Below are 15,072 nucleotides of genomic sequence, written 5' to 3'. Positions count from 1 at the left end.
GAAGTAAGCAATTTCAGTGAAACAGCAGGTCACACAAAAGACACACACCCCTAACACACAGCCCTCTGGGCAGCCTGGTCTGGAGGTTGGCAACCCTGCACATAGCAGAGGGGTTGAAACTAGGTGATCATTACAGCCCCTTTTCAACCCAGGCTATTCTATTATACTAATAAAAGCAACGACAACAAAAAACAAACAACACAAACAGAGGAGTAACTCACATTAGGGCTTTCACAAGCTGTGGAATGCAGAGCCACCTTATGCAGTCATTTCTGCCCATCCCCACAGCAGGCAGCCCCGGCTCCACTGTATTTCCCAGGCACCCTTAACCAAAGACAGGGAGTTTTGAGCTTTACCTTGCTTCAGTGAAATATGGGGAGGTGTGCAGCCTCCCAGGTCACACAACTTGGCCAACGTTTTGACCAAGAAGTATATGAAGCTCACTGACCTGATGCTGTCTGCATCCCTCATAGGCATGGTCCCACAGACCTATACTCTCTTTGTTTATTTTTTCCTGGTTTTGGGACTCTGAACTAGTTCCTGGGGCTGTGCTAGGAGAGATGCCCTATGTAGGATATGTTACACATAAATTATGTTTCTATTCAGTGAGACTACCTGCCCCAGCAACAGATGCTCCAACGCTAACAGGAAAATGAATTTATGCAAATCAAAATACTGTGGTTTTAATCACTCAATTCAATCTATTTATGAGTTGAGTTCACTATTCTTGCCTAATTGCAGGGATCCATCTGACTTCTTGATTTGAGAGCCCCCACTCCCAAACTCCACACATCCAGGCTGTAAGTGCCACATTCACACCACAGCCCATACAGGGAGCTGCACTGGCCGAGAGAACCTATATAGGAACACAGGACAGTTTTTGTTTTCTCACTGGGCTCACCCATGTGATTCATCACACACCTGCACAAACACTGATGGTAACAGTGTAAAGGCACAAATGACAACAGCAGGGAGCTGGGAGGATAAGGCAGTCCCAGCAAGGCCACACTGCAGCAGGAGGGATGGAAATAACGACCGCCCACCTTTCTCACAGCATATTTGTACCAGGCGTTAGGGTACAGATCCCACAGCATTAACAACATGATTTACTCCTGGCCAGGAGAAACAACCAAGAAAAACTTAGTGAAAAATGCTACCCTGTGCTCAAGCCACCTCACTTAACTTGTCATTCTCCCTTCCTTGTGCCACCATCACGGTACCAGCAGCACAGCCCATGCCACCTCTAAGACATGACACTTGTCACCCACTTGCAGAGGATAGGACAAATGACATAGTCACAGTAGGACAGCACAGCTGAAGCCCTGTGCTGTTGGCTGCGGAGCTGACACAAGTGCATGTCCTCTGGCTTATCTGCTAGACATCACCATGTCACCCAACCTGGTTTCAGGTTGGATGGAGTTGATTTTTTTTTCCTTCAGAGTGCCTGGTATGATGCAATGCCCCGGCTGTAGGAGAAAAACAATGCCAATAAAGCACTGATGCTTTAGTCGTTACTGAGTTGCTTTGATTTTGGGATTTTTTTCTCCCCCCAGCTCTCTCTGTTATCTCACTAGGAGGTAAGGAGCAAGAGAAAGGCTGTGTGGTGCTTAGCTACTTGCTGGGTTAAACAACCCAGCAGCCAGGTAAAAGGCACCCTCTGACAACTGTAGTACTAAATTAAAAGAAGCTGGAAAGAAGTTCCTGCCTTGTGTTTTCCCAGAACAGGGAATAGCCCTGCAATCAGTTGTATCGATGGCAGCTAACCCAGCTAAAAACAAAACTTAATGAGAGGAAGACAAAGACTAAAAGCACACCTTTAAAAAAAAAAAAAAAACAAAAAAAAAAAAAACAAACAAACAAACACCACCTTTATTCCATCAGTGACCTGTCCCACTAACTATGAATCACACAAACACTGATCCTAACGGCCTGATCACAGACACACAGCCTAACGATTGTTCCTGGGGCAACATGGAGGGTGTAGCAAATGGACAAATCAATGCAATGGGAAAGGCATTACAACAGAGGTATGATAACAGAAGGAGCAGCATGATAGAAAAATGCTATAAAGGAAGGAAAGAAAATTGCTCACCCATATCAGAAGATTCTAGGTGCGCAGGGGAATCTCCACCAAGGAAGGATCTTCGGAAAGAGAACCTTCCCCAGTTGCAGTCAGCCCTTAAATGAGGTCTAGGAGAGGTGCAGCCAGGCTCCACCCCTTTCGGTCACACAGCTGAATTGCCTTCATCTGTGCTCCCAGGGCTGACCTGGTCCTTCCCCCAGGTCATCAATCAGTGGTTCAGGCCGTGACTCAACAGTTCCCATACAAGGGGTTATGGATGTTCATGTACTCAAAAGGGGACCTGCAGCTTCAAGTAGATCCGTAACTACCCCGTATGTAAATGATGCTGTTTAATACACCATCTTAAGAATGCTTTATTTGTATGCTTAAAATACATAGCTTAGAGCACCAGAGGAAGACAGCTGTTACAGAACTCACTACACCGTAAGCATGGTACAGAAGAGTGGCAAGCTCCATCCAAGCCCTTGCAGATAAAGGGGCACAGCTCTGCCAGCAGCACTGCTCACAGGGGCTCCCGTTTATATAATGCCACATTTCAGAAGTGCACGGCTCCAGGTGCAGTGACCCTGGGGAGCCTCAGTCCCCACCCACCCCGAGACACTACATCATGGGACAGCATTAGCTATAATTACACTGAGATGCCTTTGACACTTTTTAGTGTACAAAAACAGCCCAGTTGCCAGCCCATCACCATCTGTTTCCTATCATTATTTCATTAAAATACTTTTCATTTCTCTAATGATAGAAGAGTAGGATTGTTTTATACCATGCAGGCTCCTTACATCCCTCCAGGCAAAGGCTAACAAAGCAAGCTGGTTTTAAGTCAGCCAAATCCATCCCCTTCTCTCCACCTTTCTAAAATGCTGCTTTAAAGTCTCCAAGGAAACAAAATAAAACAACTTGTCAGCTGCAAAAAACATTAGAGGATTCCTCCCAGAAGGAGAAAACTCTCACTTAAACATACCTGAGATGAAAACGAAGGCTCAGTGCATGCTGTGAGAATGACACAAGGCTGAATGCTCACCCTCCCCAGGCCAGACTCCCAAGTGCCCGCACACCAGGGCCATCACCCACAAGCAAGGAAGAGGCGGGCTCTGAGCACTTATCAAGAGTGAGCACAATAATTCTTACCTGCAAAGTGCTGTTTGCAGCTGCTCACCGATTTGTCAGAGCTCTTACTGCTTTTGCCTCATGATTTATGGGGCTCTACCCAGCACTGAGCCTTCTATTACTGTCCTCATTTATTGGCTGCAGCTGTCATTCTTACTAGCAGCTCCACCACTATCACAGGTGAGGTATCAAAGGTATTTAGTGTGCACCTAGAGATACAGCTTTAATGAAACCTGCTCACAGGTGCTATTTAAGCATGAGAACAACAGCACAAAGTGCATCAATTAGCACAGACTTGACCAACGAAAATTATCACGGGCAAAACTGTTCATTTAGAGCTGCCTCTAAAGGATAGATGTCCAGCAGTCCTACACACAGCTGCTGGTCATGAGAGAGGTAACAACAGTGCCCATGGATCAAAGCCTCCTGACAGATATTTAAAAACAGAACAAATAATATATTGATACAAATTCAGTAATGTCACTTTTTACAGTCAAAATGCCACAAAGGAGGTAAAGCCAGCTACACCTTCTTTACTGTGTATTTTTCCCAGCCAGCTATTTTCCCCTTTTTTCAGCATCTCCAAAAATTCTGCTGGATCTGCCTGTTCCGGACTGACGACATTGGAGTGGAAGAACAAGCATTTCACCCAGCCATTTCATTTGTAAAAGCTCTCAGTGCATGCTTGGTTGAAAAAGATGTGCAGTGCCCTGGGCACGGCTGGCAATTGCAGCAGCCTGCAGGCACAACAAGGCTGCTCCCAGTCCCATGCAGCACAGCACTGAAAGAAGAGGCAGCAGCCCTGCAGCTGAGGCTGCTGCTGTTTTCATGTATGCACTAAAGACCCAGCTCCTGAAGTCAGCTGATAGTAGAAGCATTTCTGTTTATTTAATGAGCTTCTAGCACTTGTGATTGTGGATGAAACCTGAAAATGCAATACCCACACAAGCCTTCAGAGACAGATCTTGCAAAAGGCAAGTCTATTACTATTCCAAATGATTCTATAGGCCTGGCTTCTGGTGTCCAAGCATTTTAAGGCCAGCAATCTTAAGTTAGACTGATCAGCACACTGAGCACCAAAGCCCACAGTTCTCAACTCTTGAGTTCTTTTCTTCAACATCATCCAGGCTGCATAGCTTGAAAATGACACTCAAGGCAAAAGCAACAATTGTGAATTTATAGTCAAAACATAGCCAATGAAGGCCATCATTGTCATAGTCAAGCTTTATTTATAGCTTAACAGTGTCAAAGCTACAATTTGAGCATGTAACCCTCTGAAAGAGAAAAGTGATGATGCATTGCACTCTGTCATGGTAAGGTATCCAAGAACCAGAAGTAAACACCTACATACGATGCATACAGATGCCAACTGCTATTCTCTCTCCATGTTTCTATCCCCCCAGCCAAGATTACTGGGTCACACTGAGAGCAGCACACAGTGACCAACCACAGCCGAGGGACACAGTGAGCTCTCAGCCGACGTGCAGCAGTCTGCTCTCAGGTTAAGAAACAAAATCTGCTTCTAAATAGAGCACTAATTGGAGCACATTTCAGAGTTCAAGCATACTCGACCTTCCAAACCTTCTGAGGATGCCTTTTGTTAATTTAAATCTACAGTATACCTTTTGTCTTCCTGTAACACTTAGTAGGTCTTAATTGGTCATGTACTCTGTGTTACTGGAAAACAAGCAAAAGCTGGTCTCCCCTATAATTTAACTTTATATACATACATACTTTCAGCTTAAGCTTCTGCTCTTTTTCTTTCCTTCCTCCTATATGTAACTGCAAAAAGTGCATATTTGGGTGGAAATAATAAATCTATAGAAAATAACACTTTACATGAGAAGTATGTTTTCAGCTACGATTGCCTCTACATTGGCCTTCAGCATGGAGAAAACATTTCCAGCTGAACCAAGCCACACCACCCATCAGCTGCAGAAGGCCCCTCCAAAGGGAGAAGAAGGGTCTTGGTCGCTGGCACCCATGTGCAGCACCCAGGAATCTCTGAAAGGGGAGACAAGGGGCTCCCACTTCTGAGCTTATCCCTGACATTCCTCACTCTGGTCATTCAGTCATTGGAGAACTAAAAACAACAACAACAACAACAACAACAACACACTCAAAAACTTGCAAGCTTCCATTGATTATTACACAATTTTCTTAATATTGCACAATTTGTTTATTTGATTTATTTATTTTTATTGGTAAAAGGAAAAAAAAAGTCAAAATTGCCCTCTCAGCTGCATTCAGTTTGGAAATTTAAACTATAATTGCTTTTAGATTCAAACACAGATTCACATCCTATCCTCGGCCGATGGCTGTGCAATCTGATCACTCATGCATGTATGGATGGCTTGTCACTGACAAACAACCCGACTCCTCTGCTTGTGCAACCTGCATTACTCACAAGGCAGCCTTGGCAGAGGCAGGCCAACATATGTTAATTGCTGGGTTGCATTATAATAGGTCTAACATCTTGTTTCCCATCCAAGGTTTTATAATAAATGGAAACAACATTCTCTTTGGATACAGAAGTACGTATTTTTGTATCTTGAGCTAAAAATATTCTGCATTAAAAGCACAAAAAGATCAACTGCCAGAGAATTCCTGCATCCTCTGAGCTTCTTTGGAGGAGTTTAATCCTTACTAAATGAAGATGTCAGACAGCCTTTGTAAGAGATTAGCATATGTGCATCATATTTCATTTCCTACAAGTTATTCCTAAGTCAGGTGCAATGGTGAGAATGGAACTTGACTTCCTAGTCCCTCATTACTTCAATGGGAAGTTTATCAGGTGAAGTTGTCTTCAGCAGAACAAAGCATAAATTCATGAACATCAAAAGACCACAAATAGAGCAGAGATATACTTAAAAATATATTTCTCATGTGACAGCAGATATGAACTACGTTTCTTCCTTTTATGATTTAGTATGCTGGGATATTGCTAGGACAAGATGCTGGCAACGTGACAAGTATTTTTGATTTACATTTCTCTTTATTGAGAAAGAGGTGTTGAGGGCTGTAGCTGCAGTTTCAGACAAAGGAGAACGAAGACTTCGTGCCGACATGCTGCTCCCTTTTGGATGACCGAACTCAAAGTTTTAAATCAGGATTTAAATCACATGACACCATAAAACTGCCAGCCAACATTTGAAAATTGGGTGGGATTTTCAAAAGAGTAGTATTTCAAGAATACCAATACAAGACTTTTTTCCACAACGTATTCCACAAGACGCTCACACATTGAGTAAATAATTCATATGTGCACATAGAATACAAAATTTAATGAAATGAAAACACTGTCTCTCTTGGGATTATATTTATTTTATTTTCACATGATTAAACAACTCTAATGAGAGAGTTATCACACAGCCGTGACCGGGAATGTTCAGAGCCCTGTCCATGGCTGGCTACCAGTGCCCTGTCCTCAGCCCGCAAGCAGCAGGACCTCGCCACGCTGCAAGCCCCAGCCGGCAGCGGGCAGATGGTGGCAATAAGGAAGCTATCAAGCCGCCTTAGTCACCATGGAAGAGCCTGGGAGCTTCCCGACAGCAGCCTTGCTGCCCTCCCTTCACTCATTCCAGCTCACTAATGTGTTTACCTGCATGCAGCTGGCATTGCCCATTACAGGGCAAACATGCATCTGTTACACGTGCTCATCTGGCACCATTCAGTGTGTGCGAGGATCACCATAGCTATGTGTGGTGAAAAACAGTGCAAGGAATAATGCTAAGAGGGTGCACTGCATCCTGCTATCCTAGAGGCAAGGCGCCAAACTCTTCAAAATGGATGCTTAATGTAACAGTGTGTTAACAAATGGAACTTCAACAGACGAATCAGAAATTTCATGTTTTTGCATTTATTTAGAGACAAAATGACCCCGATATTTTGCTTACATAAAACATCCAGCCGTGAGTTTTAGGTGCCCATCTGCTCCCCCATACCTCAAACCCCAGCTCCAGATCCCTGGCAGACAGTTCCCCTACTCACAGACAACCTGCCAGGAATAAAGGCAAAATAAAAATGATGGCAGACATTGGCTGCCAGCAGTGGTTGCCATAGATTTTCCCATCTCACAGCAAAGAGCAGCAAGGCCAACGCCACAGAGATGCCCATGTTACCCACACACTGCAGTGCCAACATTCTTTGCTGGCCTTGGAGCCCTCCACCCCTTTTGCTCCCAGCCCCCTGGAAGCATAGCACAAGACTGGGGCTGAGCAGGGAACAGAGGGTAGGACAGGAGGTGGCACTATGCCTGGACACTGCCCACAGCTGGGGCTGCGCAAGCCCATGCGTTCCAGCTCACGAGGTCGCTGAAGCTGAGATTTAGGAGGCACTGCAAGTGACCTAAAATAACTTCTCCTTACATAATGCTGTTATGATTTTAATGTGCGAGATGTCAGGGTTTCACAGTGCCAAAAGCCAGAGCTATGCATTCAGTTGGAAAGCCAGGAGGCTCCCATGTCGAATGCTATCACGCTCCAGCTGGACTGCAATCTCCAACTTTTTTAAACAGTGATGTAAATTTGGGGAGAAATCTCATACTTGAGAGGAGACAGGAAAAGATGCACACGTTGTTCTTACGATCAATTTTTTAAATAGCAACTGAGAGTGGCTTTCAATGTCCCATACCAGAGCAGGTCTTTCAGGAGGAAGAGCAAATGAACCTCTGGACGTGAATTAAACTCTGGACACGAGGAAGCCCAACACACTCGCAGTGAGCCAACCATGCAAGTGCAGCAGACGCACTGTGCTCACACAGCCTCAGCTGGGCCACCCACACCTGCAGACAGGACTCAGTGTGGCTGGCAGCCACGACGCTGCTGAATGCAGGCTGCAGCCAGAGGGCACTGGGACCTTCCAGCTCCCCAATGCACCCAAAAAGACACAGATACCAGGGTCCTGGGAGCACCTGTAGCATGACAGTTCACAGGCCTGGAGTGTTTTTTAAATCACTTTTTTAAAAAGAAAATTAAAATCCCATTTTTAAAAAGAAAAAACAAACAAGCTTAATCAAATGTAAAGTGTATCAACCTGTGCTGAGGAGGGAAGAAAAGCCTTCATTGAAAAGGCTAGGGGGAGAGCGGGGGCACTGCAAGGGAGGCCAACATAAGCTGCACACCAGCTGTAAACAAGTTAACTTCTGTGATCCCACTGCCGGGAAAAGGGCCACAAGAGCGCTGAACAAACACAGACTTACAAGCAGGACACCAAGAGATCAGGCAGGCTGCCTGACAACCACATCATTCTTCTCTCCCCTGAAAACCTGTAGGAAGCCCTGCTCTCTTCCTATATGGAGAAATATATAAACAAACCACTCTTCTGAGAATGCAATGTCGACAAAGTATTTAAAAATGTTGTTTAAAGTTTTTTCCTGCTCTTTTTTTCCTCTCTTTTTTTTTTAATGGGGAATGAGGGAGGAAAGTGACCTCAGAGAGAAGGCAAAAAGCATGGTAAACAAAATGGAACTTCTGTTGTATCGATGTTAGAACATTAAAGTGTAAAAATGACAGCGCTGGTCGTCAAACCATTCCAGTTGGGCAGTGGGACAGACAAGCTCCCTGGCAGGCAATGTGCCTATGTGCCAGGGTGGGGGTCCTGCAGCCGAAGACACCAGCACTTCCTCACTGCCATTCAGCCCCTCCACTTTGCTTTTACTCTGTCACACCTCTAAAATAACCAAAGGCAGGTGGTAACCTTTGAGCTGTAAGACACATGGTTATCAAGTGGGTGTTGGACAACACTCCAAACCATCCCAAGAGAATGGCATGGGGAAGGATCTGAGCTGCATCAGTACACAGAAGAGAAGTTGTAAGAACCCCCATAAACCTGGAGCGATTTTCAACCTTCGATAAAGCGGAAACCGTGCTCAAACCAGGGAAATCCCACTCTTTCAGCACTACTGTGAGCCAGGCACTTGGCAGGGAAGCCCAGTTTCAGTCCTCCTGACCCCCAGCTGCACCACCGTGCCCAGCTCTCGATTTTCACGTTCACAGAACAAGCCTGTGCTCCATCAGTTCATCTCTATTTGGAACAGGGCTTCAGAAACAAGAGAGAGTAACTTCAAAATTTCTGATGGAGATCCAGGAGGTGTGTATTTCAGTTCAGTCTAAGAGGCTCCGCTGTTCTTAGAGGGAATCAGGAACACAGCCAAGAAACAGTCAAATATTCACCAAGGGAACTGTTTCTGCTACTGAACGGCCAAGTGAAGCCCCTACTATTCCGTCACATATTTGTGTCACCACAGCTCCAATAAATAAACGGTTCTGATTAGTTAGGAGACTATCTGGAAATCTCCAAGGGACTGATGTGAAATTTGTCAACATATTTCTGTTCCTCTTGCTCCTCAAACGCTTGTCTCCATCCAATTGGCAGAGATGTAAAATGGCATTGCCCATGTACAAAGAGCTGCAACACAACTGAGGCAGACCCTACCCATATTCATGCATTGGACAGACCAAGAATTTGGTGTTCTCCAGTCATTGTCATCCTGCCCATCAACACACAGCTCCAGAGAGGTTGCAAGTAACAGTCTAGAGCACTGGAAACAGAGAGATTTGAAGACAAACAAATAAAGACAGCAAGAAACTCTCATGCTTGCTTTGCATGACACTGTCAGGCACAGGAAGCCCGTGACTTTCGTTCCCATGCTAGCTCTAACAGCAATCCAGGATTACATATGGGTTGGAGCTATTTCCATTTCCAAAGCCAGATGCACAGCAATGTTGCTCTTCTATTGCTTACCGAGTCTCCAGAAGCTGGAGATCTGGGGAAGATGTGAGCAGAATGGCTGCACCAACAGAGCAGGCAGCCCAACACCGCCCAGGTAAGGGCACAGAGCTGCAGAAAGGGTTCTCCTCAGCAGGACAGCATCAGATTTAGAAATCAGCTCATCACCATCCACATCATCATCCACAGATGAATAAGTGGTATATCAGGAGGAAAAACAAAGTCCTTATGTAAACAAACAAGGAAAAGAACAGAAAATCCAAATCACTTTGATGAACTTCCACAACTTATAGCATCATACCTACCTATGGCTTTGCAGCAATGATTTCCCTCTACTCCAACCATACTGAACCAACAACCCTCCTGCACCACTTTGGGAATCACCTCTCTTGGGAATTAGAGCTGCTCCACTGAGTCAAAACAAATGCTGACTGTCAACAAAGGGATACACTTCTCACATTTATCTTAATGGAATGCTAACATGATAGCTTACATGGTACTACCTCAATATTAATGCGCTACACAAAATATGAAACAGCTCAATGTATTGAATTATCTAATGAAAGGATGCATGGGTCTCTGAGTGCAGATACTTGATTGGATCCTAAATCTCAACTCATCAAGTGCCAACCTGCAGCCCCCCCCCCCCCTTGGAAGGAATCATGTTTGGATGTTCCAGGACTCAGTAGAAGAGCACAAATTGCTTTTCCTATCCTCTAATACAGGTTTAAAAAGGATAAGCACCTGAAGAAAAATCATGGCCTAGACCAAATGGTGGCCTATGCAGCACTCTCAAAGGGAACATTCCAGAATTAATGTCTCACTCCTTGCCAAGAAAGTTAACCTGGGTTGATGCTCGAAGGAGAAATGATGGAAAGTGACTTTTCCTACCTAAAAATAACTTTTCTTTCTCTCTCCCAGATACAAAATATCCATAGCAATCTGTCCTGCTTAATAAGGGATAGCAACACAGTACTGAGATCCCACACCACACCTTCACAGGACATATAAACTCCAGTACATCTTTGAAGTAGCTGAACCCAAAATAACATGTAACAAGTGTACAACTATCCTCCACTCTCATAATGCACTACTGCCTCCAGCAGTCAAGCTGTGGAGATCCATTAAAACCCCTTGCTGGCCATTTCTCTCGTGGCCTCAATTACCTTGAAAAACTTCAAACATTAACCAAGCACAACGCTAATGATCCTGTGAAGCCCAATGGAAATAAATAAAATGAAATCACTACCTAAGAAGTTTTTGCTTTTAAAAAGAAAAGCAGAAGAAAAATCAATATGACAAAGCAACATTCCAATTCACAAACCTTGTTTTTGAGCCAAAGACACCATTTTAAAGCAGAAATGATTCCTAATACCACTGACACAGCCTCAAAATACCATCAGCAGGAAAGCTGACATATCTAAATTCAGGGAAAGGAAAATATCTGAAGAGCAGGTACATCAGTGCCCACGCACAGCATCGTGGCACTGCATATTGTGATTTCTCATAAAAAGATGTAAACACATAAGGAACGCTTGCGCTCCTTGTCCCACACCAGGCAGTTGATGAGAATAAGCACAAACCCATCCTCAACTCTTCAGCAATAGTAACACAGGATGGGGCTTCACAAAAATGGGTCCAATGAGGAGTGAAGAAATCAGCCAATTGCACGGTGGTCTCTCTTGCCCCCACAGGCATTGGCTGCAGCCCTACGCACCTGTGGGAAGCAGGTGCCCAGGTGGGGCACAGCCCTGGCCACCTTATCTCCCCTCCTTTCTGCAGGGCTGGGCTGCGGACTGAGGCCTATAAGAAACACCAGGGAAGGCAAACGGAATTCCAACTTTGTTTCCTCTCTGAGATACATTTCCTTTTCAAGACTGAAACCAGGCTCCACAGCTGCTAGCCAACACCACGCTGCTACAAACGAGTCTGCAGTATCAGTGATGTAACTGTCACCCCCACGTTTGAGGAGTTGGTTCTTCCTTTGGTTTTTTTTGGTCTCCACAAAAGCTTTGGGGGCGATTTGGGGTGAAGCATGAGCAGCTCCCAAGAAAAGCTATGAATGAAAATGTAATGCACACATTCAGCTCTCCTTTCAGCTCCTGTAACCAACGCTGATTGGGACACATCTCTTAGATGATGCAAAAACTGATCTGTCATCTCTGTGGATTTCTTAAAATAGTCTAAAACCGGAATTTCGCACCGCATTAACACTGCACATCTCAGGCAGCACAAAACGCTCTCTGTATATATGCACAGCAACTCGCTTCTCCTCTGAAACAAAGTTTTCATTGATCCTTTGCCACAGCCTCAATTATTGTTTCTAATCATGATCAATGTTTACTTAAGGTATTGTGGCCCGTAAACAATGTACACAATAACTGCATCTGCCTACATTGACAGGAATGCTGCTGCCAGGTTAGACATCTGTGCTGACTGCTCCTGAGGGTGTTCTTTTTAAACTCTGACAGACCCAAATAAGTTTAAATTACAACTTACAGTCATCTTTACATCTGCACTACTTTTTGAGGTAGTGCTCTCCTAAGCAGATAAAAATCCCAACTCTGTCAACTAAATCCCAGAGAATTTTCATTGTTTTAAGGCATAATCCCAAAGGCATTTAATTTTCCTAAGATTTTGGGGATTGTTTTGCTTTGTAAGTTGATAAATTCTGCAAAATTTTGGTCATCTTCGCCTCCACAGGAAAAAAAATATATTAGTTATTTGCTAATTATACATCAATTAAAATAAGAAAGAAAAAAAAAAAGTAGAGAACAAGTCATTTTTCCTAAGACTCTTTAAAATAAAGATACAAAGAAACAGGTCCTTGACTCCAAGATATTTGGAGCACTTCATGTCATGTTTTCCATCCTCTCATTCCAGCAATAAGCGGCCTTTTCTCTCTCCTCCCCCAGCCCAGCGCAGGCACACAGTCCCCAGACGCACCCCGCTACCCCACAGCCACACGTGCTCGGTGCAGAGCCTGCTTTCAATGTGCCTTTTGTTTGATGGCTGGTGTTTCAACATCCTCAACTTGAACAGAGAAAGGTCAGAGCAAGTCTTCTGGCATTCACAAACCTGAATCGGGGCCCGCCAAGACAAGATTGATGCCATAGTAAATTTATCTCTAGCGAGAGAAGGAAGGGGAAGTTTGAACCAGAGAGCATCCCCATTGATGAGCAGACCCCTGCTCTCCCACAGGCTGCCGGGGCACTACCATTTCATTCTGCTACCTATGAAACTTCCCTGCTCCGAGACCCCGTCTGCAGAGCCTCGGACCCACTGCGGGGCTCCCGCGTGCCCCTGCACCGCGCCCGCTCCCACTCCTGAGTGTCCCCAGCCCACGTCCCCACACGTCCGAGTCCCCACCGGGGAGAGGGGCCGCCCGCACGCAAGGTCGAGGTCCCCCAGCCCCGGGGGAGTCGCTGCTCAGGATTCCTTAAAAGCTTTGGCACTTCGAGGCGCTTGGAAGCACTCAAGCAGAGCTGGGAGCCAGAGCTCCGCCACAGCATTAATGGGCTTCTGCCCTTTTAAATTTTATAAGCCTGTCGCCTTTCTGATGCGCGCAGTTTTATTCAGAACCCTAAATGGCCACTTCGTATTTAAAAGGAAACCTGCATAGGTAGCACCCTACAACTCCCTCGGGTCATTCATCTCCCCCGCTCTCTCACTGTCTCTTAGGAAACCTTTGATAGAGCATTTGTTCAGGCTGCCAAGTCAAATCCTCTTCTCTCATGTCAGCGCATTGAGAAAGGGCCGGGGCAGCGCTCCGCTCGGGCCTGCGCGAGTCAATGGAGAAAACCCACTACTGGGGCACTCCGGAGCCATTAAGCCGTTTGCAGATTATTAACCGAAGCACAGAAATGTACACGGGCACGGGCAGCCGGGAACGCGGGGCTGTGCCTTAAGTTCGCTGCGGTCTCGGGAAATTTCTCCGCACGGCCGCGATAGGGAACGCTCTCCCCGCCGCCGCTCTGCCCAGCGGGACCCCGCGCCCCGCACAAAGCCGTTCCTCCGCGCTTTGGGGGCTCCGCTTCCCCCAGCGCGCACATTGCACCTTTAAGAACTGGGTAATGTTGTCTGCAGTTGCCTGAAACAAAACCCGAAAAGCGACACCCGCTCCGGCGCCCCTCATAGCAGCCCAAAAAGCAGCACCGAAATGCAACTTCCCACGTGCGAAACAAAGTTTGCAGTCGAAAATCCCGGTTGTGGCCCCAAGCAGCCGCCACCGGCCCGGAACAGCAGCGGAGCAGCGCGGGGTTCGGGCAACGCCGGGGCCGGCCGGCTCCGCGCGTGTTTACATTCCTGGAGTGGCTCGAGCCCCGCGCTCCGCCCGCTCCGCTCCGCAGCGCCGGGCAGCGCTTTCCCCGTTCCCCTCGCACAAAGGCGACCGGGCGGCGGGCGGCGAGCGGCGGCCGGGCCTCCCCTTCCACCCCCCCGGCCCCTGCCCCCGGCCCCCTCCCCTCCGCCCAGCGGCTTCCTGGACAGATGCACCGGGGGGAGGGAGGGCGGCAGCGGGAGGAGGCGGGGGGCCGCTCCTTCCTCCTGCCTGCCGAGAGAGGCCCCGGTCCCAACTGGCTTTCAAAACCCAGACACAAGGAATTTCCACCCAGGCGAGCTTCCCGCAGCACGGAAAGCGGCCGCAAGCTCCCCCGCGCGTCTCCCCAGCCAAGCGCACGCCCGCGGCCCCGGGGCTCGCCGCCCGCCCGCCCCGACGGCGCTTGCCCGCCCGCCCGGGGGCAGCCGCCGCCCCGGCCCCGAGCCCCGGCCCCTTTTGTTTTGGCGACCGGCGGCCCCACGCCGCGGCAACTCGTCCCGGTGCCGGGCCCCTGCAAGGACATTCCCGGCGCGGGGCCGCCTCCCCGCCGCCAGGCCCGGCTCCCCGCCCGCCCGGTGCACCCGCGGGGCGCTCCCCGCCCGCCCCATTGTTCGCGCTCCGCCGAGGCGCGACCCCTGCCCGGGCACGGAGCGCGGGCGGCCGCCAAACTTACCTCGGCTGCACGGCGCGGAGCGGCACGCCGGCTCCTCTCCCCAAGTGCCGCACAGCTCTCCGGGGGGTTTTTTTAATAGGTTTTTTTTTTTTTTTTTTATTCCCCCTTTCGCCCTTCTCTCCCCCGCTCCCTTTTTTCTTTCTCTTCCCCCCCCCCCCC

General features: G+C 47.4%; 1 protein-coding gene across 5 annotated transcripts in view; it reads right to left on the bottom strand.

Annotated features, from left to right (window-relative positions):
* Window positions 1-15,013, bottom strand: part of ZMIZ1 (zinc finger MIZ-type containing 1) — a 321,213-nt gene extending 306,200 nt beyond the window's left edge. For all 5 annotated transcript variants that reach the window (XM_042818839.1, XM_042818844.1, XM_042818843.1 and 2 more), the window contains exon 1: window positions 14,914-15,013. The gene's annotated coding sequence lies outside the window, so the exon portion shown is untranslated. The remainder of the gene's footprint in view (window positions 1-14,913) is intronic.
* Between the last annotated feature and the right edge of the window lie 59 nt (window positions 15,014-15,072).

This window comes from Centrocercus urophasianus, unplaced genomic scaffold, assembly GCF_019232065.1.
Source record: "Centrocercus urophasianus isolate 14NV4802_14NV808 unplaced genomic scaffold, USGS_Curo_1.0 seq_17, whole genome shotgun sequence".
NCBI classification, from domain to species: domain Eukaryota; kingdom Metazoa; phylum Chordata; class Aves; order Galliformes; family Phasianidae; genus Centrocercus; species Centrocercus urophasianus.
This window is presented reverse-complemented; position numbering and strand designations above follow the sequence as displayed.